Source organism: Pleurodeles waltl, chromosome 5, assembly GCF_031143425.1.
Source record: "Pleurodeles waltl isolate 20211129_DDA chromosome 5, aPleWal1.hap1.20221129, whole genome shotgun sequence".
NCBI classification, from domain to species: Eukaryota; Metazoa; Chordata; class Amphibia; order Caudata; family Salamandridae; genus Pleurodeles; species Pleurodeles waltl.
Genome location: NC_090444.1, coordinates 1,259,750,530 through 1,259,773,564, shown reverse-complemented (window position 1 = coordinate 1,259,773,564; position 23,035 = coordinate 1,259,750,530).

The window sequence follows — 23,035 nt, the reverse complement described above, 5'->3', positions numbered from 1 at the left end:
GCTGTTTCCACTGCTCCATGGCCTCTTGGTAGTGTGCTATCTGCTGCCTTTGATTCTGCGCTAGGGTGGCCAAGATCTGGCCCATCCTGTCCTTGGTATGGTGGTATGCTCCCAGGACCTCAGTGATCACCTCCTGGGCTGCAGCATCCATCCTTTGGGCTGGGTGACTAAGTCCCTCCCACCGGTCCTAACCCCCTCTGCCAGTGTTCCCTGCACAGGTCTGGCGGTACCACTTGTACTGGGGCCATCATCATCCTGCCTGTTGGTAGGTGGAGACTGTGGCCTCTGTACTTGTGTACCACCAGTCTGTGTCCTGGATACACTGGTGTGGGTTTGTTTGCCATGTGCTGATGTTGGTGGTTGGGTGGTAGGGGTGTCAGTGGTGTCCTGGGTGGGGCTGCTGGATGGTGACAGTCTGGGACTGTGTGATGGGCAATGGAATTCCTCACTGTTCAGGTGCCTCTGTCTCCATGTGGGGCGCTGACACTCCTTGGCCTTTCCGTCAGGGTGGCATGGGTGGTGGTGTCTGTGGGGTGGAATGGACATGTATGTGACATTTACAAAATCAGATGGGGTGCACAGGGCAGGCCTATTTTGTACAGGTTTTCCACTGTTTGGTCATGTAGGGTCCTTTTGTGAGGTTGCCATTGCATTTAGCATGGGATGTGGAGGTGCATTGTGGGTGGTGTGGTGCCAATATGATACCTTGCAGTAGGGGATGGCTGTGCACAGGGGATATGGCCCTGTTAGTAGGTTAATGGGCATTCAAGGTAACTGGATGTAGTGATTGTGGGCAGGGTGGGATGTGGTGCTGTGGTAGTTGGAGGGGTGAGGTGGTGCATGCATTACAGGTGTGGTGGCCACGGGTTATTTGTAGATGACTTACCCGAGTCCATTCCTCCAGTGAGTCCAGTGAGGCCCTCAGGGTGCAGGATTGTCAGTACCTTTTCCTCCCAGTCGGTGTAGTTGGAGGGTGTTGGTGGGGGTCCTTCCCCAGTCTTCTGGACTGCAATGTTGTGCCTTGATGCATTGACCTCACCTTCCCACGCAGGTCGTTCCATCTCTTGCGGATGTCATTCCTTGTGCGTGGATGGTTTCCCACTGCGTTGACCTTGTTCACTATTGTCTGCCATAACTCCATCTTCCTGGTGATGGGTGTGTGCTGGACCTGTGCACCGAATATTTGTGGCTTGACCCTGAGTATCTCATCCACCATTGTTCTTAACTACCTTTCTGTGAAGCGTGGATGCTTAGGGGGTGCCATGGTGTGTGTTGTGGGTGGTGTGTGGATATTGGTGAGGGTGCTGGTGTGTGGTTGGGTATGTCAGTTGTGTGTTGTTATATTCAGCGTCTGCTTGTAGTGTTGTCAGTCTGGATTCTCCTATTGGCGATGCAAAGGATTGTGGGGTGTGTCTGTGAGTGTTTTATAGTGTTGTGGATGTGTGTCACGTGTGTGGGTGTCAAACTTGCCAATGTGTGCATTTCTTGCTGTTGGGTCCCATTGCTGGCCGTGGCGGTCTGTACCGCCAATGGTCATTCGGCATCCACTAACTGCTGCAGTGATTTGTGCATCATTATTTGGAGGGTGAGGGATTTGTGTGATCGGCTGTGGCAGGGTGGGATGTGCTGCCTTTCTGCCGACAAGGCCCTGGCGGTGGCTGGTGGTGCCAAAAATGTTGGCGGTTTCTGTTTTTGGCTTCTTTATATGGTGGGTTTTTGTTTGCCACAAATGGCGGTATTCTGTTCACCGTCGCCACGGCGGGCGACGGTGTTTACTGCCATGTTCATAATGAGGGCCACATTGTTTACCTCAACAACATTTGTGTCAGTGAGGCATCTAGCATCTTCGATTCAGGCCATTTTTCCAGGGCCTCTACATTACATTACAGAGCTCTTCAGAGGTAGAAAGTTTTACATCTTCAGAAGGGCCTTCAGTATTCAGAGATGATTCTGATTTCAGAAGAAGCCAAGACCAAGATTTCTTAGTGGCTCTCCCACATGGATGTATGGAACGGGAAGGTGATTTTTTCATCTGTTTGGGATGTAGTGATGGAGTCGGATGCCAGCCATTGGGGCTGGGGAGCACATTGTGGCTCGGTAGAGACAGGCGGTCGCTGGTACCCGGGAAAATTGAAGTATCATATAAATTGCCTAGAACTCTTAGCGAGGGCATTTGCAGTCAAATCACTCTCTCCATGCAACGGACATTGTTGTATTCACAGGGACAGATGCATTTCTTCAACCTTGGCTTCAAGGCCTTTTGGATGCCTTCCACAGTTTGCCATGATTCAGAGAGCTTTGGTCCACATAGTCCAACAGGTGGCAGAAGTAATATTGGTGACTCTGTTCTGGAGAGCACAGCCTTGGTTCCCCTCAGCGATGACACTCTCTTGCGATTTCCCGGTGATGTTGCAGGGGTGGGAGGATCTTATGTTGGATCCCTTGGGCAGAGCCTACCCTTTGATCCTGCAGGGCCAGTTGCCCCTGATGGCGTGGAGACTTTCTGGAGACAATGGCAGGTGTCTGGAGTTTTGGAATTGGCACTGTTCTTCCTATCTCAATCCTGTGTCCCTCCACTCATAAGAGATATAAGCAACCCTGGAGGAAGTGGCAATGTTGGTGCGGTGAAAGGAGTTTGGATCCCGTGACACATGAGGATTAATTGCAACTTAACTTTGTTGAAGGTCTTTGCTTACTGTAATTCTAAACTGTTGGAGGTAGATGTCACAATATAACAATATAAACAGTAAAATTGTATGGTTCACATCAACAGGTTGAGCTGCCACTGGGCACACAGAGGCCACTACCCTCCTGGATGAAGTCCTCAGTGAAGAAGACAATCCTGGATGTCTGGACATGGATGACGGTTCTTGCCCATCTAGGCAACCTGGTCAGACATCAACAGTGAGTCTCACTGTGGCAATATCAACACCTATCAGCCCGGTGGCCTCACATCACAGGTAGCCATTCGCCCCCCCAACCTTTGTACAAGCACAGTGTCTACCATCTTGTGCCCCCAGTCATGGATCCTGAGTTGCAGAACAACACTTCCGACACTGAAGTTCCAGAACCCAGCAGGAGAGGGCACCCTGTGGCAGGGCACAGGCCCGTGGGGGTACGGTGAGTGGGAGGGATGTTGTGGGCCGGAGAGGTCAGGCCACTGGGGCTACTCCTGGCAAGGACACCATCAGCCATGTCTTGGACAGGTCTATCAAGAGTCCCAGCACCATCCTTTTGTGTTGCTAAAGTTGCCCTAAGTGGGAAGGGTATGCCCAGAAGTGGGTCCCTTGCTCACTGTGCCACTGGATTCAAGCTAGCCTGGCTGATGAAGGGTGATACCCTGAAACCGGTCCCAGGATGCTTGTTTCCGGTCCAGGGAGGACCTGGCCTGGCAGTTGGGCTGGACTGTTCCCATGAGGAACAGGGTCAAGACTGATTTGCATATGCTGGGTTCAAACTGGGGTGGCATGGTGAGCAAAAGAATGATGGATTAAACCCAGATCTGTGACTGGGGGTGAGTGTTTGCATTGTTCAGCACTCCGCCCACCATCCTTTTTTGTTGCTAAAGTTGCCCTAAGTGGGAAGGGTATGCCCAGACGTGGGACCCTTTCTCACTGTGCCACTGGATTCAAGCTAGCCTGGCTGATCAAGGGTGATACCCAGAAATCGGTCCCAGGATGCCTGTTTCTGGTCCAGGGAGGACCTGGCTTGGCAGTTCGGGCTAGACTGTTCCCATGAGGAACAGGGTCAAGACTGATTTGCATATGGCTGGGTCCAATGTGGGGTGGCATGGTGAGCAAAAGATTGATGGATTAAACCCAGATCAGTGACTGGGGGTGAGTGTTTGCATTGTTAGCTCTCCGTCCATCATCCTTTTGTGTTACTGAGGTTCCAGAACCCAGTAGGAGAGGGCACTCTGTGGCAGGGCACAGGCTTGTGGGGGTACGTTGAGTGGGAGGCATGCTGTGGGCCAAAGGGGTGAGGTCACTGAGGCTGCTCCTGGCAAGGACACCATCAGCCATGTCTTGGGCAGGTCTATCAAGAGTCCCAAGGTGTGATGGGCCAGGTATTGACCAAACTCTGGGAAACCAAGCAGCTAACGAGGGACATGCATAGGGACATGCAAGAAAAGATGGCTGCACACAATATCAACATGGCATCCCTAACAGGGGTGCTGAGGGACATTCACACATTCCTGAGCAGGGCTTTTCAAATCCAATCGTCCCCTTCCTTTGACTCATCAACATCAGGGCCATCAATACCAGTGCCAGCCACTGGAAGGGAGGCCATGTCAGGGGAAGAATAAGCCCCAGACACCCCTGCCTCTGAAGCAGCAGATACCCACACCTACACAAACGGGGACGTCCAGCAAAGAATTCAGTAACCGAGGATGGCAAGACACCCACCACTGCCAGTAAGTGACCTTTTTCTAAAGGTCCACCTTTGCATGCCACACAGTCACTCTGTTGACTGATTCCCAACCACCTACCATTTCCAATGGAGGGAGTACTCTGGACTCCCAATGGTGTAGCATCTACTCCAATGATTTCATTCACCATGACTGACCCCTTCACTTTTGTTTCTTTCTGTCAAACATATATTTTCTGTATTAGCATTGGAATAAATTCAACCATCACAAACTCATTGTCTGCTTGCCTAATTTCAACATGTTGCTATGTAGAGATGTAAGACCATGTGAACCATATGATGATGACACAAGCTACTTGTGCAGGCAGGGATATGTTACAGGTACACAGTTTCCTGCTCAGGATCACAACCATTACATACAAACACATTAGTATAAGTGTCTGGTCAAACCAGGGTACAGCACATTGAATGTTTATGTGTCTGAACTTTTAGAAACAAGAATACGTGATTCATTATGAGTCAAGTATATATTCCAAGGTACAGCCCCCCAGACCATGGAAAGAAGGGATTTGTCAGACATTGTCCTGTAGAGTAGGCAAACATTTAAGTGGATAATGTCACCAGCTTGAGCCTTATCACATACCACACCAAAGTAAACCACCTTCACATAATCCAAGATACAGACTGAAAGCAGTTCAACAGTCCCTGATCACAGGCCCATCTTAATCCAATTCCCATGCATCTGGTGGTATGGCACAAACATATGTCAGTGTTTTGGCACAAGTACTGTGGCCTGCAATGATTTAACACATCTACAACTACACACCGGTCAAACAAAAAGTGCATAGCCAATGTAAAGATGAAATGACTAGGTTCCAATCTATGACTACATATTTCATACCCACATAATGACACACACCACAGCACACAAAACAAGTCCAATGGGCACTTCTGGCCTTCTACCCAAACACTGTGAAAGCTGCCTTAGCACAGATCTCATACACCCAAACTCGGTGACCTACATTACCTGGAACAATCCATGTCCACTTTGTATGTCAGAACAGCATCAGATACCAGCCAATGTCACAACTCTGAAATGCTCGCATGAGGAGATCATGGTGAAGGTACCTGTACAAAGAGAAAACAAGGAATATGGGCTTGGAAACATACCTCTGACACAAATCAAATAGCAAGCAAATGGAAAACAAAGTGCAATGTAATGAAACTGACAGAAACAAAGCAACATCTTCAAGGTGGGAATGTGTCAAAAGCTATCTTGTTGAGTAGCCTTTGGCTGAATATTGCAGAGTATCAGGTCCCTAACTGTTTTTAAAACAATAAACTCAACATATTCTCACAACTACAGTTCATTGTACAGTCACAATCATTACATCACATGACATACTTACACTCATGAGATGTAGTTGTTGATGAGATCTTCCAACAAGTCAGCTCCTTCCTCTTCACCACTGTCATCCTCACTTGGCATTTCAGGAGTCTCAGCCATCGCAATGCAGGCTCCCCCTCCTCTGGGATGTAGGGGATATTCCTCTGCAGGGCAATGTTGTGGAGCATACAGCATGTTTCAGTGATTAGACACACTTTCCTGGGTGAGTAGAGGAGGGCTTCACCAGCCCATCCAGACACCAAAATGAGGCCTTCAGGAGCCAGAGACCTTGCTCCACTATCCACCATGTTCTTCCATGCCCCTCTTTAAAGGAGACTTCCCCTGGCACAGTTGGATTCCTCAGTGCCATCAACAACCAAGGATCGTTTGGATATGCAGAGTCTCCTGTTAAGGCATGGGGCATATGTGCAACAGTGAGTAACTGATCGAAGCATCTGACATTGCACACACACACAGTCAGGACAGATGTGACTTACCGACCAGTCAGGCCATCTCTGGGTACAGTTGTGACATCAGCTGGGATATGGTGCTGTTCTGCATTGTGAAGAAATCCTGGGCTGAACCAGGATCACATGCACAGACATGTGAAACGCAGAGATCCGCCAAACAGATGACTTTCATGTTGATAGAATGGAAGTTCTTTCTGTTACAATAAACCCGTTCATGGCCTGTGGTGGCACCAAGCCAACAAGTATGCCTAAAATGGCCCTCACCACATGTGAGAGATGGAAAAAATCATAAAATGAAGCCCTCACATTAGCTAAATCCTCACATTGGGGAAACCTGATATAGCTTTCAAGGTGTTCCAACACTACTTAGAGGACATCCTTCAATACCAGACTGAACATAGGTGGGACATACCAGCAGATAGGGCCACTGTATGTTGAAAGGACCCTGTGGCTGCGAAGTGCAATACTGACATGACTTGTACAATGTGTGGTATGCTGGTTGGATAACAAAAAGCTGGCATCAGATCTGGCTCTAACTGATGACATGAGTCCACTATTGTTTGTCTATCCAGGTATTAATTCATAATTATGTGGCATTGCTCCATGGTCTGAAGGTCTGGCACTTGACGGTAGAATGGAGGCTGTCGCATCCTCTCTCTGCCTGGGTACCAACATGTAAAAAGACATGATTTGTAACATTAGGTCAGTATGTCCACAGCAACATATGTGATGCATACCAATGATATCATGTGACAAGGTATTTCTCACTGTATAGGCACGGCATCCAGTACACATCACAGCTGGCAACTACACAAGGGTCAAATGTGTGCCCCATGGTTTTCAACACATGTGTCCACAACATGGATTTGGAACAAACTTAAAGATGTGCTACACAATTGCCTCTTGAAATGTGGCTGTATATTCTGGTTGCAAAAATGACCATCCGTGGGGGTGGATTGTGCACCGCAGTTAAATGCCATCTGTGCCCTGTAATGTACTACAATGATGGTTTGGTGGAATGACCTACATGACAAGGTGGGATAATAATGTTTGGAAGGTAATAAAACATGTTTTTGTAGGTGTGACACAGTTTATAAAGCCCAATACAGCATTATGTCTGACCTACTCCACTAGACATTAGGAACCACCTGTGACCGCCGGTAGAAGTCGTTATGGCGGTAGGCGGTTACAACTGCGTTGAACACAGCCATAGGCTAATCTTGTTATCAGTGGCAGTCATAGCCCAAAGGCTATGTCCACCGGTGGTCTTGACCGCATAAGTGGTAGATGTGCCATGTTGTGCAGATTCACTCACTTGACTCCTAACACTGCTGCCAGCAACATGTCCATGACCTGAGCTGCTGTGTTCCACCTCTAGGAACAATCATGCCACATCCAGCAGATGATAGGGCCCCTGCCTTCTCTCCAGAGGAGCTGGAGAGGCTAGTTGATGAGGTCTGACCACTGCATAGAGAGCTCTGTGGCTCACCAGAGGAGCAGGTGAGTACCTCATGTGCACAATTGTCTCTGTACTTCACCATCCTTTCCCCCCTCACATGCTACAAAATACCTGTGTGCCATGTAGACTTCATGTGTGCCTGTTATTGTAGTCTGTGTGGTATCAATGGGATATACAATGTGTAGATATTGGTGGCCAGTACCATGTGTTAAGTTTAGTGAAATTGTGTTTTATGAAGTTTGTGGGGTTCTAGATCCTTTCTCCATGTGTTGGAGGCACATAGCTGGGCAAGGAGACATTACTGCCATCCAATGACATTTATTTCTTCATGATTGTTGTAAATGTTGGACATCATGTAAATGCATGACAGTATGAGCTTTGTACTCATCCTGCATGACTCATTTGAGAATCATGTGAGCAATATATATAGTGCCATAGATCTTTCAACCCACATCTGGCCATGCAAAACTGTTGTGTTGAAGACATACCATGATTCACTTTGCCCTTAAGGGTTGACACATAAACCACATGCCAAATTGCTGATGGCCACATGATGAACTGTCATGCATGGAAGTGATGGAAATGGATTGTAATGTAGGTTCTGTCTGCTCAGCCTGCAGAGACCAGGGAATGCCAAATGTATGACCCAGTATGGGACCTAGTCCAGGCTGTGGAAGAGTCACTATGGCTATGCAACTGTTGCACTGTGCCCCTCCCTGTACACTAGCAGATCCTGACATGTGATCAATATGATGCTCTAGTAGTAAAAGCTGCCTTGACTGCCTCAGTCCTTTGGCTAGATTAGGGATGGGTGCAGAGGTAAATCATTATACTACTTGATATGTGCATTTTGCATCATTGTCAATGTGTGTCTTTGACTCATGACAGATCGCTTACTCCCACAGCTCTGTTGTCACCTTTACAAAGGTCATATTTGTCTTTTACAGGCTTATTGCACAAATGACAGTACCCTAGTGCAGACAGTGTGTTGATTCCATGGAGCCCATGACATGTGTCTCTGTAGCTTGGTCACATAGCAGAAACAGTACAACTCATACATTTGTTTGTTGGATGTCATCTCTGTAGGATGGTCACATATGTCCAAAGGATTGTTCTGTGGTACAGGTACATACCAAAGAACCCACCCCCTGAAGAAGAATGAGTCAGCATTTGTTAGTCCAAATGTCTACACATAGACAAGGATGACACTTTCTGTACCAACCATGCTAGGCCCTTGATTGTCACTCAAGTATAATGGTGAAGTTTGTACTATGGCAGTTGCCTGCAGGGACTGTGTGCAGTGAATCAATATCAGAGTGTGAATGGGTTGGTCCCATTCAGGCCTAAGGAGTTTACCCTTCAGAAGCCACACTTGTGTGTGTGTTTCGTTGTGGCTCACATCACAGTACGGGTTGATGGAGCAGGGGCTCCCTGATGTCAGCAAGTTTGCTTAGTTATTGTGGATCCTGAACAGGGAAGTGGGTTAGTCTGCAAATTAAAATACATATGCCTGTACTCATGTACCTGTACCTAATGGTTTGTGTGTTTCACACTTGTGGAGTGTTAACAAATTGAACAGTTCTAGCTCATTTTTTCTGACATGTATGTGACTCAACCATTGTGCCAAAACGTGTGATTGTAATCTCTTCAGTTGACTATTGTTCCATGCAGGTCAACACCTATCAGAAAAATGTGCCATGGAGAGCCCTGGGGTCTATAGCTAGAGGAGTGCCCACTGTAGGAAGTGGTGGGAGGAACTGAGAGGCTGGGCCCGGAAAATCACAGAGGTCCAGGTGGGGATGTCTTCCCAATGGCGCACGTCGGACCATGAGCCCTGAAATGGCCCGCATTCTGGTTGTGGCCTACCCAGACCTTGATGGGTGTTTAAGCCCAGCACAACAGCCACAAGGGGGTGAGTACAGGTCATATTCCCGCCTGTCACATTGCCAAGTGAATATGTTAGGTTCTGACAGCTCCCCCTGACAATTAGGGATGAGCCATGTGTAACAGAATAGATGAGTGATTGTGTAGACATGTCATGTGTTGCATACTGTTGTGCCTTTCCTATTGGCCCAGGGACCTTGGACACAACTCTATACAATCCACAATCAATTTGCTCTCCAGGGACAACATATGGCTGTGTACATTGATCAATCAAGTACTGTGCTGTTGTGGTAGGTGTAAATTCTATGCAACAGGTCACTACTTCTCAGTGTTACCGGTCAAAAGAAAGGTAGTGATGGATCACTGTTCTCAGCCATGTGTCTGGTGAAATGAGTATATTGGCTTCTGCCACCCAGAGGCTGCTTCTCTGCAGCATATGACGGAATCTGGTGCCTCACTACTGTCTGTAATGTGAAGATGGCCCTCATACATGTGACAGTGACTACATTTTTTTGGGGTGGGGCTATAGATCAATACTTTTCCTTGGTAAGTGGAGAAAGTCCATCACATGATTTATGTGCCAACTTTCCTTGTGCCTACATGTCAGCATATGTCCTTTTCTCTTTTGAAAAACATTTGTAGGCAGCTGTTTCATGCATGGTCTACCTGTGCTGATGGGATCATTTCTATATTCCCTTATATATATATATATATATATATATATATATATATATATATATATATATATATATATGTGCATGCCAACCAGTGTGCGAATAAGATATTTACAATGGGGGTACATTTCATGTGGTGCCACAGACAGGAGTGTGTCACCATTGATTATTCACTGACACGTACCCTCATTCATTACAGCAGGTCATTTGGGATGTACAACTGCAGTAGAAATGAGGGACGTGATGGGTAAGCCTATAGTCTTTACCCACAGTGTGCATTTCCATACCATTGACCTAGTGGCCCGAAGGGTGAGGGGAGTGCCACAGGTGAGACTGGATCTACCTTATCTTCCTCCAGTGGCCACTCCCTAGTGGTGGCAGACCCATCAGGACCTAGTCCTGTACCATCTTTGTCTGAAACCCTCAATTCTATCACCGCCCCCCCTGTTGCTTCCAACCCAGTTGTCTGTGCCCGCTCACTCGAGAGGGTTTGCTGAAGGCACCTTCGCCACAGCACCTGTGGCCCCTGCTACCCTGAGTGAGGAGGCTATTGACTTCATGTGGAGTATCTCTGTTGGTCAGACTGCCATTGTGAATGCTGTCCAGGGGTTGTCCAACCAAATGCAGAAGACAAATGCATTCCTGGAAGGTATTCATAGTGCAATAGATGGCCTACAGAGATCTTTTCAGGCTCTGAACTCCTCACTGATGGCAGCCAGTCTTCCCCTACCTTCTGTCCCCCCTCCGCCTTTCTCTTCAAAATCCAAATCCATTATTCCCCTACCTACTCCATGCACACAGAGAGATCCACATGCACCCACCTTAACACATAGGAGCAGCACACATAAACACAAACACCCCAAAACACACTGGCATTCAAACACTCAGAAGACACACAAACACATCAGCCACCACTTCCCTAGACCCCCCCACTACCCCACACCACATCAAGCATACCCACAGGCATCATCACAACAGTCAGTGACACATGTAGGAGCCTGGCCTGGCTTATAGTGGGTACCTGATGGTACTTACTTGTGCCAGGTCCAGTTATCCCTTATTAGTAGATTAGTAGTGTTCTAGCAGCTTGGGCTGATAGAGGTAGCTATAGTAGAGCAGCTTAGGCTGAACTAGGAGACATGCGATGCTCCTACTATACCACTTATATCATATAGGTACTATATCATAAGACACACAGGCCCTCATTCTGACCCTGGCGGATTGAATCCGCCAGGGCCGAGGGCAGCGAATGCACCGCCAACAGGCTGGCGGTGCATTCATGGGCATTCTGACCGCGGCGGTAACGCCGCGGTCAGAAACGGGAAACCAGCGGTCTCCCGCCGGTTTCCCGCTGCCCATGGGAATCCTCCATGGCGGCGCAGCAAGCTGCGCCGCCATGGGGATTCCGACCCCCTTCCCGCCAGCCTGGTTCTGGCGGTTTACACCGCCAGAACCTGGCTGGCGGGAACGGGTGTCGTGGGGCCCCTGGGGGCCCCTGCAGTGCCCATGCCAATGGCATGGGCACTGCAGGGGCCCCCTAACAGGGCCCCACATTGCTTTTCAGTGTCTGCTTAGCAGACACTGAAAAGCGCGACGGGTGCCACAGCACCCGTCGCACACCTTCCACTCCGCCGGCTCCATTCGGAGCCGGCATCCTCGTGGAAGGCGCTTTCCCGCTGGGCCGGCGGGCGATCTTTTGCAGATCGCCCGCCGGCCCAGCGGGAAAGTTGAAATGCCCCCCGCGGTCTTCTGACCGCGGGGCGGTGTTTGGGCGGTTTCCGCCCGGCGGGCGGCGTCCGCCGCCCGTCCGGGTCAGAATGGGGCCCACAATACTCAGGGTTACTAAAAATAAAGGTACTTTATTTTAGTGACAATGTGCCAAAAATATCTCAGAGGATATACTCCCTTAGGAGGTAAAATACACAAAATATACACACAAACCAAAATCAGGTAAGTAAAACAGTCAGAAAGTAGTGCAAACACAGTAGAATACAATAGGATGCAATAGGCCTAACGGCAACACAAACCATATACTCAGAAAGTGGAATGCGAACCACGAATGGACCCCTAGGCTAGTGTAGTGTGTAGAGGGTCACTGGGAGTGTAAGAAAACACTAAGGGTGTCCAAGATACCCCACCCCAAGACCCTGGAAAGTAGGAGTAAAGTACTACTATTTCCCCAGAAACACACTAAAGTTGTGATAGAGGATTTTGAAAAGACCACAACAGACTACAAAGCACTGAAGATGGAATCCTGGACCTGAGGACCTGCAAAGGAAGGGGACCAAGTACAAGAGTCGTGAAAGTGTCCGGGGGGGCAGGAACCCACTAAACCCCAGATGAAGGTGCAAAATGGCTGCCTCTGGATGGAAGAAGCTGAAGATTCTGCAACAACTAAAGGTACCAGGAACTTCTCCTTTGTGCAGAAGATGTCCCACGGAGGGCTGGAGGATGCAGAGTTGTTTCTTTGGCAAAAGACCACAACCAAGCCTTGCTAGCTGCAAGAGTCATGGTTAAAGAAAAAGGGTGATGCCTGGGCCCAGGAAGGACCAGGATGTCGCCACTTGGGAGTGGAGACAGAGGGGGCCCTCAGTAATGTAGAGAGCCCATGCACAATAAGGTAGCACCCGTAGAAGTCCTTGAACATGAGTTCAAGAAGTCTGAACACAGTAGTCATCTCAACACTGCAAAAGACAGTCGCACGAAGCCGGAGATCAACTCAGGGAGTTGAGCAATGCATGACAGAGTGCTGGGGACATGGGCTTGGCTTTGTACAAAGGATTTAATGGAAATGTGCACAGAAGCCCTAGTAGCTGCAGTTCATGCAGTGCACAGGATTACTGTCTGGAGAGGGGAGGCAAGGACTTACCACTTCCAAATTTGGACAGTTGGACCACTGAACAGTCTGGGTCACTTGGGTTCACCACCTGTGTTCCAGGGGCCACGCTCATCAGGATGAGAGGGGTCCCAGAGTACTGGTGATGCTGAAGTTTGGTGCCTGCTGAAGCAGGGGGAAGACTCTGTCAACCCACAGGAGATTTCTTCATGGCTTTCAGTGCAGGATGAAGGCAGACAGCCCACAAAGCATTCGCCACCAGGAAACAGTCGAGAAAGCCGTCAGGATTAGGCGCTACAATGTCGCTGGTAGTCTTCTTGCTACTTTGTTGCAGTTTTGCAGGAGTCCTGGAGCAGTCAGCAGTCGTTCGTTGGCAGAAGTCAAAGAGAGAGTCGTTATCTGAGGAAAAGCCCACTGGAGAGACCCTAAATAGCCCCAGAGGAGGATTGGCCACCTTGTCAGGTAAGCACCTATCAGGAGGGTATCTGACGTAAGAGCAAGACGCAATTGCAGTAAAGAGGAGGATTTCATTGATTGTGTCAACAAAATGAGTTTGAGATTTGAGGTACAAGGCTAGTCGAACCATTTAACCAATTAAGCTCAACACAGAATAAAACTTATACCGAGGAGTGAAACATTTAAATCTAAGAATCAGAGCAAACCTAAGAAAGAGATTGACAAGGTCAGATTTGTCACTGATTATACTAATTCTTCCCTAGTTCTTAAAAAAATCATCAACAAACATTGGGATATGTCATATCAAGATGAAATCTTGAGGAATTTTATATCGGACAAAGCAGCATTTACATTTCGAAGAGGCAGGTCTCTAAAGAGTATTCTTAGCCCTAGTTTTACAACAACCACCTCCCCCAATACTTGGCTATCAAAACGCAGGGCGGGTTTTTCTAGATGTTGGGGTTGTGGGGTGTGCCGTTGGGCATCCCATGGTATCAATGAGTTTTCTGGCAACAATGAACCATGTATATAAAATCAAGACAGCTATTAATTGTGATACTTCTTTTGTCATTTACATAATACCGTGCAAATGTACTCATATCTACATTGGGAGTGCAATTCACCCTCTCAAATTCAGAATTAGTGAGCATGTTAGGGCTTTAAAAAATGGTGATATTAGATATCCTTTAGTGGCCCACATTTTGGCTTGTGATTCGCAGGATGATCACAAGAAATTATAATTTTTTGGCTTTGAACATGTTTCAAGAGACCCCAGAGGGGGATACAGGGAATTAACATTACGTAAAAAAGAAACAACATGGATAATGAGATTGAAAGTGATAGAATTAGGTCTCAATACTGATAGGGAACTCAAATCGTTTTGGGAGATTAAAAGGAGTTTTGGATGTTTTAGAATATGTTCATCATTACTATTGCTCTTACCCATACAATTTCCATGTGTAATTACGTCAATCTATTAACTTCTAAAATAATTTTCATTTACGTATTTGCTACAATTGTCTTATACTGACTTCAGAATTGTCTCATGCCTTATTATCTGTATAGTCATTTGTTGGGGGTGACTGTAATTGTTTTTCTGTTTAAATCAATGTGGGAAGATTTTTCATCATATGGCATTTGAAACAAATAGGATTAACAATTAGGATAGCTCTTAGTTATTAAATACCTTTTCTATAGGGGGTCTGTTTATTTTCAATTCCTTTTACTTTTTATGTTCTCCCTTCACCTACTTATTCGACAATTTAAATATATCCCCTTTTCTATGAGAGATATTCTTGATACTAGGTTACTGAATGATTTTCAGAATAGTGGAATGTGGTTTACTATTTGTTTCTATATATTTTGCACACTGAGTGACATGTCGTCTCTGTCAGCTAAAGAACTGGCTTTTTCTGTATCCTCGTAACGTTAGCACAAGGGTATGTTAGGTGTTCAACATAGTATGTTTTCTATTTCTCTTTCTGATGTGCTGGAGATCGTCATCGATTCTAGATACTAGGGTACTGAATGATTTTCAGAATAGTGGAATGTGTTTTACTATTTGTTTTATATATGTTGCACACTGAGTGACATGTCATCTCTGTTAGCTTAAGATTTGGCTTCTTCTGCATCCTCGTAACGTTAGCGCAAGGGTATGTTAGTTGTTCAACACAGTATGTTTTCTATTTCTCTTTCTGATGTGCTGGAGTCCGTCATCAACTTCCACTACTATATTGAATTATTTCAACACTTCCGTGTTTACGGCATATATGCATGAAGCTCGTTCGGGCACTCCCACTAGATATTTCTAATAGCATACCCGCGGCCGTTTTGAAAATAAGATATCATGTTCAATTTGGTAAGTGTATCACGAAGTTTGTTGATTACGGGATGTTCTATCACACAGTATTATAGTTTTATACTCGAGCAGAGTACTTCTTTTCTGACGATGCAATTCGTTTTCACTTGCAGTTTTGGATTTCTCTTACATTTGGATACTTCTGGGCATTGCGTTTTCCATCGGAAAGAATGTAATTTACATACAGTTTGTTACTGGATCGAAGGTTTACCTTTATCATTATTGTTTTGTGATTAATTACACTCATGGTTTAATCTGGTTTCAACATGGTGACAGATTGTCAGATTTTGGTTATGACATTTGAATAGGTGGGGTAAGGCAATTGACTATCGGTCGTTTTTTGCACTATTTTGCACGGTATTCTTTTCTGTTGGTGCTATTATGATTTAATTGTGAGTACACACGTTTTAGGGAAGGTATATTGTTAAGGATATCTAGATTATTTGTTTTTTGCTGATGGCATACTGTTCCTCCTTTTCTTCTTTTTCCTTTCTTTGCACTTGGTAAAAAAGTTTTTCATACCACACCACTTCCTTTCTATGGGCACATTTTAGAAGAGATGGTAGTATATTTCATGAGAATAACATGTCCACATATTTTTTTTAGGTGCTTTGTTTATATGAAATTTCAGCCCTGAAGAAGTCGTTTGGGTGAATGCCCTAAGACGAAACACGTGTTGGCTATTTATGACTGCATATGTCGACAATTTTACATCCATTAACTGAAATTCATGAAGTACTAAAATACACATCAAGTTGGTTTTCTACACACTACGGAGTACGGTTTATTGCCCAGGACAATATGAAGTTTCCATGAATAAATCCTAAAGGACTGAATACTACTATTGGACTGTTTTTGTGATGACTTCCAGATTGATGATACTACTATCTATCAAATTATATTAAGAAGGTTACATGTGATTGTTTTATGAGTAATTACTAATGAGTGCATCACAACTGTTTCTGTGTCTTCATGTGTTTACTATATAAACCAGTTGGGAGACTTGGGTTGCTCCCCTGTGATTGCACCATTTACATACATTATAACACTATCTTCCTTGAGCGCCAGTTCTTTCCCCCAATTTACACCCTATCAGATTAAATCTCAGGGGTCTCTGACATCACCTGCTGGAACTGGCCACTCAGAGGCCTCCAGAGTGCCCTCCCACCTCTGGATCCAAGATGGCAGAGGTCTGGGGCACACTGGAGGAGCTCGGACAGGGGAGTGGTCACCCCCCTTTCCTTAGTCCAGTTTCACCCCAGAGCAGGGACTGGGGGTTCCCTGAACTGGTGTAGACTGGCTTATGCAAGGAGGGCATCATCTTGCCCTTTAAAGCATTTCCAGAGGCTGGGAGAGGCTACCCCTCCCCAGCCTTTAACACCTATTTCCAAAGGGAGAGGGTGTAACACCCTCAGAGGAAATTCTTTGTTCTGCCTTCCTGGGACTGTGCTGCCCAGACCCCAGGAGGGCAGAATCCTGTCTGTGGGGTGGCAGCAGCGGTAGCTGCAGAGAAAACCCCAGAGAGCTGGTTTGGCAGTACCCGGGGTCCATAGTGGAGCCCCGGGGATGCTTGGAATTGGCACCCTAATACCAGATTTGGTATGGGGGACAATTCCATGATCTTAGACATGTTACATGGCCATACTTGAAGTTACCATTTTGAAGCTACATATTGGTATTGACCTAAATGTAGTGCACACGTGTAATGGTGTGCCAGCACTCACAAAGTCTGGGGAAATGGCCCTGAACTATGTGGGGGCACCTTTGCTAGTGCAAGGGTGCCCTCACACTTAGTAACTTTGCACCTAGCCTTCAGCAGGTGAAGGTTAGACATATAGGTGACTGATAAGTTACTTAAGTGCAGTGAAAATGGCTGTGAAATAACATGTGCATTATTTCACTCAGGCTGCAGTGGCAGTCCTGTGTAAAGGTTTGTCTGAGCTCCTTATGGGTGGCAAAAGAAATGCTGCAGCCCATAGGGATCTCCTGGAACCCCAATACCCTGGGTACCTCGGTACCATATACTAGGGAATTATAAGGGTGTTCCAGTGTGCCAATTGAAATTGGTAGAAGTGGTCACTAGCCTATAGTGACAAATTTAAAGGCAGAGAGAGCATTAGCACTGAGGTACTGGTTAGCAGAGCCTCAGTGACACAGTTAGTCACTACACAAGTACACACATTCAGGCCACAAACTATAAGCACTGGGGTCCTGGCTAGCAGGATCCCAGTGAGACAGGCACAAACAATCTCACATAAATGTAAAAATGGGGGTAACATGCCAGGCAAGATGGTACTTTCCTACAACAGATCCTCCACATCCACCATACCTGGAGACACCACCCCAACAGACCCACAGGCATTCATCTCATCCAGCATACCTGCAGACACCACCCCAACAGACACAAGACATCTGCCACATCCACCATACCAACAGACACCACCCTAACAGACACATACACACATACACCACATTTAGTGTACCCTCAGATACCTCAACAGACATACAGACATACAGACATCCATCACTCCGTCACCCAGCACCTCCACCTCCCAGCCCCCAAGACTTGCAAATGCACTCACATAAGGATAACTCACACATGCACACACCCAAGACATCCACACGGACACAGCAGACAACCACTCCCTCCCAATCTCCACCCCCTTCTGCTGACGGTCCGCGTGTTCCTAAGAAAAACATTTTGTTTGCGTTTGCCCTTTCCCCTGTTCCGTCCATCCCATCCCAAACCCAAGAGGCCACGACCCACTTTCCAACCCATCCCTACCACCTCCAAATCCTTCCAAGTCACACCTTCCCCCTGCAAGTACCCATACCCCTCCCCCAGAAGAAGCCCACACTTCCAAAGAAGCAGTCCACCCCTCCCAACACCACTCATCCTAAATCTGACCCCCCCCCCCCCACCAAAGATGATCCCTGAGATTCCTGTCTACCCACTTGATGTCTCTTCCTGTGGAGGTTCCCTGGGAGTAATGGGAGTCAACTTTTAGCACAATACTGTGCTATGAAGGACTATGATATGGACTCACCAATGGCCATGGGCAATTTACATTTGTTTCAAAATAAACCCAAACAGTTGTCTTTTGTGCGTACATATTTGCCCTGCAATTCCTTTTCCACCTTTATGTTAATTTGTGTTGTCTGTCTACAGTTGTGTGTTTTTCAGCCTGCTTGCTGATGCATTTGCTGTTGTTTGTAGAATCTGACTTTGTGTGCAGTGCTGGTGTCACCCAAGACAAAGGTAGCTGTTGACTGTATGGATATGTTGAGCAAATGCAATTGTGGTGTCATAGTATTGTGTTCTGTTTGGTATGGTAAGTGTTTAGTCTTGTGTTGTCCAATGTGAGCATGTATGGAGTTAGACTTGTCCCCCTGATATGGACTGTATATTCATCTTATGTGTGGCAGCTTGAGTTTTCATAGTGCAGATATGGAGGGTGTTAAATTGTTCTATCTTTGTTTGGATTTAATTGTGCATGTGCCCATTTATTTGTGTGTATCTTGCAGCTACTTCCTGTAGATGTATGTCCCATGCTGCTGGAGTTGTATTTGTTCTGCTGACTTGCACTTCAACATTGTCCAGATTGGCATGTCACTTGACTCTAGTATTATTTGTTCCTGAGACACCTGTGCAAATGTTTTAGGAACGTGTGCAAAGTGAAATGTGTCCCAGAGCAGCATCCTTCTCTGAGTGCTCCTGGTGCCCCCATCCCTATTGTCAGGTGTTGTTTGCATAGTGAGATTTGTATATTTGTCTGACTATTGGGCATCCAATTGTCCTTCCATTGTGTTGCTATGTGGGTGATGTGTGTGTCCATTGCAGGACTGTTAAATGAGTGGTATTTGTGTTCCATGGCACATTCATACATATGTGTGCTGAATGTGACGGCAGTCCATGGCATGTGTGCAATGTGAGTGTGTGAATTGTATTTGTAGATGTGATGTTGCTGTTTTGTTGGTGTTGTATGACACAATGGTGTGTACTCTTCACTGCCCCTGTACATTAGATGCTTACATACAGAGAGGGGGTCTACCCAAATGCCCCTAATATACCTGGGTAGAATACATAATATATACACAAATAGTGGTAAAACAGTAGGAAAAGATCATACATCAGTTATCCACCAATGAAACTATAAATCAATCATTGGGATTACATTTTAATTCCTTAATTCATTATGTCATTCTATTATTCAACAAAAAGGATAGCCAAAAAATAATGATTCACATAGAACAAATGTAAGGACAGACTAATCACCAAATGTACATATATATGTTTATACAAGGTCCTTCACAGCTCTCCATCTTTCAAATCGATGTGGGTATATGCATTAGTGATCACAATAATCAACATAACGGAGATGGTTGCCTAGTTAATCACATCTCTAGTCTTTTTTAATTTCTGACATTGTTTCACGAGATGTTATCCAAAATCCTCAAAGGTTCAGTCAATTTTCTTGGCCTCTCAAATTAACAAGTCGACGCTTTTCGGCCCTTTTTCATATATGCCTCTTCAGGACTAACGGAGAGGTAAATACCTGAATTAGGGAATTAAAATGTAATCCCAATGACTGATTTATAGTTTCCTTGGTGGATAACTGATGTATGATCTTTCCCTACTATTTTACCACTATTGTTTTTATATATCCTGTACATGAGATGAGCAGACGTGTGTTTTTGTGTAGTATTGCGGTTCAGTGCGAGTGATCTGCCCAAAGGGGGCGTTTTGTGACTGTGATTGTGTCTTTCTTTATGAATGATTCTGAACCGGAACACAATGACATGTACTTGATGTCAGTAATGTGATCCCCATATGATGTGGATGATGGCGCAACGACCTGTTGTTGAACGTAATTACACAGGTAGGTGTGTGTACTTACAGTCAGTTGTGCTCATGGGGGGGTGCATTTTGTGCACCTTCAATGATCAGCAGCAGCAGGACGTGTGTGATGGGCTCCATGGCGGCAAAGGATGTGTAATGCTGTCTGCAGATGAGTGTCTCCCTGTATACAGTCCGTTTGTACCTGCTGAGACATGGTGGTTGGACCGACAGGGTCACTGTGGAAGTGTGCAACGTAATAATGAGTCCAGCTGAAAGACTATCTCCACCGGCCTGCTTGTGCTGTCTCGTGACTGCAACAGAATGTACTGTCGGGTGGTGCTGGCAGAACAGTGGTGGTCTTTGCTCCATAGGCCCGCATGACACGTAATATGGTGGTCCGACAACCAAACTGACAGTGGTCGGACGGCTACAACTGCCATGGCTGCCCAGGGACTGCCAAACTCTTAATGAGACCATCAGTCACATTTTAGTAGTTAATATTGACAACTGGGGCAAGACTAGAACCTAGTACTTGTGAGGGTTTCACATAGGGTTGTGCGAATTTTGCATAATTTGCTTTTGCATAATTCCAAAAAATGGCAGAACAATTATGCTAAATTCTGCGTTATTATGTGTGATGCAAATTTGTCATTTAAGGACAGATGTACAAAGCATTTTTCCAGTCACAAATGGCCCGACTCACAGAACAGGACCTTTTGCAACAGGAAAATTGTTTTTACTGATGTAGAAAATGCAATCCAGTCACTTGTTACAGAATCACAATTTGCATTTGAGATTCAGTATTTAGAAGGGGCATGTTTTGGGTGTCCCTTCCAAATACCGAATTAGTATAGTACGTATTCCTGTTTTGCGACCGAATTCTGGTTGCCTAACAGTAATACCTTACCACCATTTAAAAGTGATAGTCACAAATGGGAAAGAGTGTCTCTGAGAACCCTTCCCCTTTGAGAAAGTTGAAAACAATATTGTTTAAGAGCAAGCAGTGCTCCCACAGCAAAAGTTTAATTTTTTAATTTTTTAAACACATTCTGTTTTCCTCTAAAGAAAATGGGCTGCATTAAAAAATAAAATATTTATTTATTTAAAAGCAATTACAGACATGATGGTCTGCTGACCCCAGCAGGCTACTATCCCTCTGAAGGCAGAGAATCCTAGTGGGTCGCAAATTGCAACCTACCTCATTTATACGCATATATGCATGAGGTAGTTTTATTTGCAATTCATTAGTAATCACTAATGAAACTCAAAAGAGTTTCATACACTAAGAATAGCAAATTCCTAATTGTGATTTGCAGGAAAATGCAATTAGGAAATCACTATTCTTAATTTTCACACATCTGGCCCTAAGTACTATATTTTAACATAACGCGCACCCTTAACTAAATTTTTGACATTAGCAGACATTTGTGTCAAGAAAAATGGTAAGAAAACCACAATTGCATCAAACAGCAGCTATTGGCGTTCTGGCTATTCAGATTGCTTCTGTATTCACTGCACGAAAAGTTACTAAATCACGGAGCGTGGGCTAATGCTGTAAATTAGGGAATTTCATGTAATGCATTATACAAAATTCTAGAAATTATGTGGATTACAACAGCATGATTTAAATGACCAAGCCTACTTCTATGAGGCCAAATACCTTCACTATGAAGCCCCACAGAAGCCTTTACCTTTGCCCTAAAAAGCTCTGAGTGGGACGAACCAGGATGTCTTCACAGATGGGATTGTAACCTCTCTAGTGAAGCCTCAACACCTCGTCCCAGTTCTCTGATGATTGAAACAATTACTAAGAGCCTTATTTAGAATTTGGTGGAATTGAGCTGTCCAGTAAAAAGGTGGTGCTCCTGCTCAATCAAATTTGTCATCTCAGCCGAGCCAAGTGCCATCTTCTGTTTAGAGAAAACAAACTCTCACTTTGGGAGTTTGTTTCCCCTGATCAAAATGTTTGCCAAGCGGTCACTTTACACCTGGCACCCACACAGCAAATATTCGGTACTGTAAAGTGAGCCACCAAGACGGTTGGGATCTCTACATAGGGCAGATAGCCTTCTACAGATTGGTGTAGGTCATGACCTCTTCCTCCTGGCAGAGCAAAGGAACATTCTCAATGGTCTAAATAAAGCCCTTTGTCCTAAATTTCTTCAACTGCTGAGAAAGTTTCTCCTGGTCACTCCTGCAGCCCTCAAAACATTGGGACAGGTTTTTAGGTACCATACCTCTCCAGCCACCGGTCCTGCAGAGTGCAGTCCACAATGTACATCCAGATCTCTTTAGAGTGTTTTGTCCATGTCCATGTAACTGGAGGTCAAACACATGATCTTTGGACAGCACTTATAGACCCTGAGTTTTACAGGAGTAATAAACCCTTGGGCCTTCTTCATTCCAGTAGCCAAGCAAAGTCTTCTTCCTTCAGGATGTTTCTTAATAGGTCCACCAATGTTCTGAGGAGCAGCTGGTGTGATGTCTGCATACTAGCCAGTGACATGAAAAAAGTTTCCACAACCAATCTTTCCCAAAATACAATTTTTCAAAGGTACTTTTCCACTTAAGTTAACAAAAATGTACTTTCAACTATCATCGTAGCATTTTCCCAGGCCAAGTCAATTTTATTCATACTAGGCCAGATCCTGAAAAATGTGACTTTACCTCCACAGTGTCAAGCAGCTTTTTTGTAACATTTCACTGTAAAAGAATACTTATTCTAATATCTAGCATGCCCAACTTTTAAATATTGAGTACCCAGTCCGTGGGAAAAAAGGCACACTTTAGGTGGGACTTAGTT